This window comes from Hyalella azteca, unplaced genomic scaffold, assembly GCF_000764305.2.
Source record: "Hyalella azteca isolate HAZT.00-mixed unplaced genomic scaffold, Hazt_2.0.2 contig3103, whole genome shotgun sequence".
In the NCBI taxonomy this organism is placed as follows: domain Eukaryota; kingdom Metazoa; phylum Arthropoda; class Malacostraca; order Amphipoda; family Hyalellidae; genus Hyalella; species Hyalella azteca.
In genome coordinates this window covers 35,418-41,526 of record NW_025933356.1, presented here as the reverse complement: position 1 = coordinate 41,526, position 6,109 = coordinate 35,418, and positions in this window count along the sequence as shown.

Below are 6,109 nucleotides of genomic sequence, written 5' to 3'. Positions count from 1 at the left end.
TGGCGAGGACAGGTTTGAATGCAAGCGTGCTGCACCAACAACTTTTCGAACTTGATGAAAGGAAAAATATAAACTGTCGAATGACTTGCTTCATCAACATTAAAATTAATCTGCCGTTTCTGCCGAGAACTACGATTTCTTCAAAATATAGATAAGTAATGTAAAACTTCAAGTATTTTATAGGATGGGCGATCCAGAGGCGGCGATCCATCGTTGCCTGGGACAGCTACGTCCGAAACAGAATACTAAGGAATGGAATTAGATTTAGGCAAGTGAGACGGCAAAAATTATAGATCGCATTCGTTTGTTGCATCTTCCAATTTCTTAATCATGACCCGATTTGATGCAGTTCCATTCATAATGAAAAACTTGGCTTCTGAAACATAAAATAATTTTTTTTACCAAACTAGCAGCTGGGCCTCTGCAAATCTATCCTATTGCATTGCGATGAAACGTTAGTTTCAGTAAATTGCTCGCAAACTGGAAAAAATCCTGAACAAATTTGGTGAAGAATAGAAGTTTCTCAGCATAGCTAAATGCGATTAACATAAGAATTTTGACGCTCAACCCTTGACCAAGATTAAAAAAAATACAAGGAATTCTATGCAAATTAATCCCGTGAGAAAAGTCCTCCGGGCTGTTAAGATACATTTTTTATGAAGTGCGTTAGTGAAACATTCGTAAATTTTGTAACACCAAATCAGAACAGGTAAGCTGAGTGGTGATCTACGAATTGTAACTCTCAAGAAAAAACTGAAACGAAATCTTCTATCGCACTTACGCTACGTGTGAGTCGGAGAAAGTTCATCTTTTTCCCCTTAGAAAACACTCTCAACAATATGGCAATCTTTTATTAATTTAAAAAATACTACTTAAAGGATTTTTAATAAAATCATTCCTCTTATTTCAAATCCCTTTTAAAGAAGTAACGAATTAACAGCTCGTGCCCAACTTATGCAATATTTTCAGGGCAATTTATTGTGCGTTTCCCATAAAAACTTTGCACAACAGTTTTTACACCCAGCCGAGACAGCACTTATCACTCTCCATATATTGTAAAGATAATTGCGTCACTGACACGCTTGACTGTTTTCAAGTGCGGCACGTCAGATCTGCTGATATTAGTCACTAATGACACTTGGCTGCAAACGCAAACACGAGTGAATTAAATTTAGCTCCGCGTACACCTTGGTCACGTTGTTCCAAGCATAAATGCTGGGCAATATATGCTTACTTGGAACGAGAGTGACTAATCACGGACTCCAGTTTCTAACGCTCTGTATTTAGCATACTAATTCTAATGCGTTGGCGCGTTGTCAGATGGCTAGCGCGACATCTGGTGAAAAAAATTCTAAACAGTTCTGAGGCTCTGCTGGACAAGAAAGCAGATGTTGGACAAGTTCCTCCTAATAAAACATCAATTTTAAAAAGTTTAAATCTCATTATTTGTACGTAACTTAGACTGCCTATAATTTATAAAAAATCTGTTTGATAATCCATCATGAGAAAAATGTCATAGAATATCTTATTCGCTTAGAGATCTCTAGCAACGACAAATTTAACGAGTACTAATTTAGATACAAGTGTTGAGATAATAATGTTGTCGTAAAACGTCTATACACAATAGCTTCAATAATGTATACGTGAAAATGATTTTTCTACAAAATCTATTTTTATATTGTAATTCAAACGATCTGTGAAAAAATTCTGGTACTGTCCTCTAACAAATTCAATATTTTTCAATATCATTTAAAGTTTTCATCGTTTAGAAGTGAGTTCTGGAAGACTGCTCTCATTCACCTTCCTGACTATGCATTAATTTCGGAATACGGTCTCACCTCGCTTGCAGGGACTAGGATAGAATGGAGTGTAAGGCTCTCAATAATTAATCTTCGTGATGAAGTCATGAGCTCACACCTAACTCGATCAGTAGCAGCATGGGCGCGAGGAGGCGACCTTAGAATAGGTTACTCAGTACGCGATTAATGCATATGAAAATCGAGAAGCCACATATGGCTCCAAATTTTTTGACAGAATTTACGGGTAATTTATAGAATGTTTTTTTGCAAAGACCTTGGTTATTGTTACAGATAACTCCAACCGTGGAAAGGATGTTTAATAAAACCAAATAGGCGTAATTCACACAAGCACTAATACTTGACGACATTCACAAGTAAGCCTCGTCCACATTACCACTTCACTGTCAGGACACGTGCTACGGAAGTATCGCTATCGCAACAAGTGTAAAGGGCGTCGCGATAGCGATTGGAAATTGCCGCATATCAAAGTACGATGCATTTGCATGACCAAAATCGAGTGCATTTAAACGGATAGGGTATGTTGCAAAATGACAGATACATAATTTACCTTATTAAACTTTGTTTGTTTTGCGGCAATTTTTCACAATATTTTAAAGATTAAATTCATATTGGTACCGAGTCACCATCCAATTTATCCACAAAGAAAAATACCACCACTTCTTCATTAACGTCACAATATAATAACAACATGAATAAACGCATCAACAGCCGTCAATGTAAACTAAAGGGAGATTCGTTAAGGGAACGGTAAGCAAAAAACTCAAAAGAGTGGTTTAGAAATTTTGGCCTTCCACAAAGTTGATTTGTTTCTCAGTTTAATAGGAAACGCTTTTTACGATGAATTAACATGCAAGCAGTGATTCTGTGAATAAGGAACATCTTGAACTCTGTGGATAACGTCGTTAACGCCATAGATTGATCCATGTGGCTCCCAACACATAGTGCACGCAGCAGAGTTTGTACGCCCTGTGACGCCTTAATTATGAGTGAGGCCACATTTTGAGAACATCCTGACGATATTGAAAACGGGTGCTGCCCACGAACGCAACGTTCACGTAATAAATCTGACAATTTCGGTAGAAATAAAGCTAAATATATTTATTTTGCACTTTATTAGGCAAAAAATGCCAGTTCAATCTAGTTCGACCTGAAACATTGTAATTTGAATGCACTTAGATGCCAGAAAATCAATTCCACCAGTTCAATGTTCAAAATTTAAAGGTTTATTGTTCTGGCCGCAGACTCATCGAAAGTCGATGGTGGTAAAATTAAATCAGTACAAAGCGCACTGTAATTATAGGGTAACATGGGGCAGCGAGCACACTGCGGGTCACGGGCCCACAGCGGGTTTCTCGCTAAGTATGGCAGATATTGGTCCGTGTTCTCTACCGCCGGTCGACAGTTTCACTGGGATGAAGTGTACGGATTTACGTTTTGCTAAGTGTTTGCGTTATTAAGTTCTTTGCGAATAACTGTTTTAGTCCAGATAAAAATTTTTTTGCCGCTAAATAAAGTTTTTTACCATTACTATAGATGAAGATTTTGAAATTACTTTGAATTATTTTTTCAAAGTAATATTTATAGGGATAATTTTGAGACCAAGTTTAGACTATTAGCTTTTAAAATAAAATGTTGACACGATCACATCATACATTCCTCATTAGTTGCACCTTTAAACAAAACAAAGAACCACCTCGTATCAATTAAAACTTCATCAAAAATTTAGTCTAAAAAAAGTGGGGGGCGCGCTGCCCCACGTTACCCTACTTAGCTTAATTCTCACAGCATGAACTCCTTGTTTTTTAAGGAAATATTTAAAATCCATCATATGTGAAGGGTGGCTATGAATTTTTTATAATGCAATGCGAATTGTGTCTGTCATTGTCAAACTTGAGACAATTAAATAGTTACTTAATGGGATGATGATCTTCAAGGCAATTTGTGCTCTGCAAACGCTACGAAAACATACGCTTTTCCCGACTGTGCAATGTTCTCTCAAGAACACGAAATAATTATTTTCTAGTACTTTTCATAGGAATTTTCCACTAGTAATACATTTTTGAGCTGATTAACAGTCAATTTTCATTTTACCCAACTTAAACAACCTTAACCAACAGCTTGTCGTAAATAAGATACTAATGCCTCGCCCAGCCTCGCTAAGTTTTGGGTCAATTTCGCAAAGAGGAAAGCAATAAGTGCAGTAGAAGCTCACTACCCTAGCAAAAATTATGAAAGGGTCACGACTGAAATGGGTAACTCCAAGGAACCAAAGGGCACGTGAATCAGCTTCTCTATGTAAGCGCTTTGTTTTACTTTTTAATCGCAAATCCGACAGATAACATAAAATAACATCGCATAACATATTGATGTCGGCGCTTATGAGTGGTCTGTCGCTGATTCATGAACTTTTCGTGACTTGTTCACATAAGATCTAAAATCGTGTCATCTGACCGGATTTTTTCAAGACTGACAATAGTTTGAAATAGCTACTAAATTTTCACCGGGTTCGATATGGTGCTAGGCATTTCAAGTCTGAACGAGAGTCTGCACGGTCCCGACTCTTGCTGCCACTGATCGAGCGGTTCGTATGGGGTTCATCCCCGTTGTACGGGCAGCTCTGGCCGTGCCTGCCTATATGATTTTCACTGTAACACAATTTACACACAATATTTATTAAATTATATTTATAATACTTTCAATTGAGAAGGAGCTAATAACCGCTAAGAATCAATATATGTAAAATAAGCTGTGTGGGCCTCGTTACAATTGGTATCATCTAATTATACGAAGGCAATTTTCCAGCTTCGCTCAAACAAGGATAAACAGCACAGTATTCTCCTCTTAATCATGTAGGCCGATGATGCTATGTGAATCGACTTTTTACGATCTATTTGATCCCAAATTTCATGCATGATCTACCTGCTTACCAGCATAATTTACTGCAATTAACCCAAGAACAGTCAATGAAGCATTAACCATTCTCCAGTTGCAGTCATTACCAACACACTTCACTGAGTGTATCACATTACACAATTAACTTCTAAATCCTTCTTCGGAATAAATAATCGATTTCGATTTTTTAAATAGTTTCTGGAGCATATATCTTGATCTGCACGAAACTTGATAGTTTTTCTTGATAATGTATGATGATTTTTTGATAAATAGACCAAATTTCACTATTTGCGTCCCCACGGGTGTAGCATCTATCAGTATGATTTTAAATTCGTTTTGAATATTTAAAATGAACAAATTTTATACCTATAGAACCAGTCTCATACGAATCAAGTAAAACGTACGAAGAATTTCCGGAATATTCACTTGAACATTTTGATCAGTGTTTCATCGGTAAAATTTCAGAATAATCAGCAACATTGCCAGCCATACCCATTGAAAAATAAATCAAGTATTTATATTTACTATATCCCATTTCAAAAGAGTTAATCAGCAAATTATTTGCTGTTTGCTACGAGGAATAACAGAATAGGTAATCGAAAGCAATTAAATTCTCCAATAAAAACATTGACATAAACGATTTTTTACATTCATTTCTTCCAACGTAAACTCCCAGATTTGAAAGCTCAATAAAAAACTGGTAAACATATCACTAAAATACAATTTTTTTTTTGAAAAAGATATTTGCAGAATTTCTGTATCGTTCAGTTCTAAAGACGACATCCTACAAATGACGAAGGCCAAAAATGACGGCTAATGGCCAATGACGATGAAGAATAAGGCCAATGACGATAGCCAAAGAAGGTCACCTCTCAAGGAGATGACGAGGCGCTCTGCAAAATATTGTCTCAGAAGATGCATTGAACATCGCGCTGGTGGGCCGTGGCTCCATGCTGTTGGAACCAGTCATTCCTGACATTCATTTCAGCCAGTTTTTGCAAAATAAAAAACAAGCGAGCTGCGTGTACCGAGTTGCAGTCACCGCGTTACTGCGCGTCCGTTACTGCTAGTAGAGTAGCGATTGTGGAACCGTCATTAGAAAAGAACGCCTCGACAGCAAACGCACGCTGCTCCCTTGTGCAATGCATATTAGTAACTGGCTAGGCGGGACATAAACTTCCTGACTTTGACTTTCATATGAACTACTTTCCACACTTTTCTTGCAACATTTGACGGCTTGGTTCGAAATACAAAACGGGAAGTTTTTGTGAATCACCCTGTATGTACACTTCCAACTTGGTGAAGAAAACAAGAAATTATTCTTCTTATTATTCGATAGTCGTGTTCTTACTTACTGCGTATTTCTTTAAATTTCATGCCTAAAATCACATCACTGT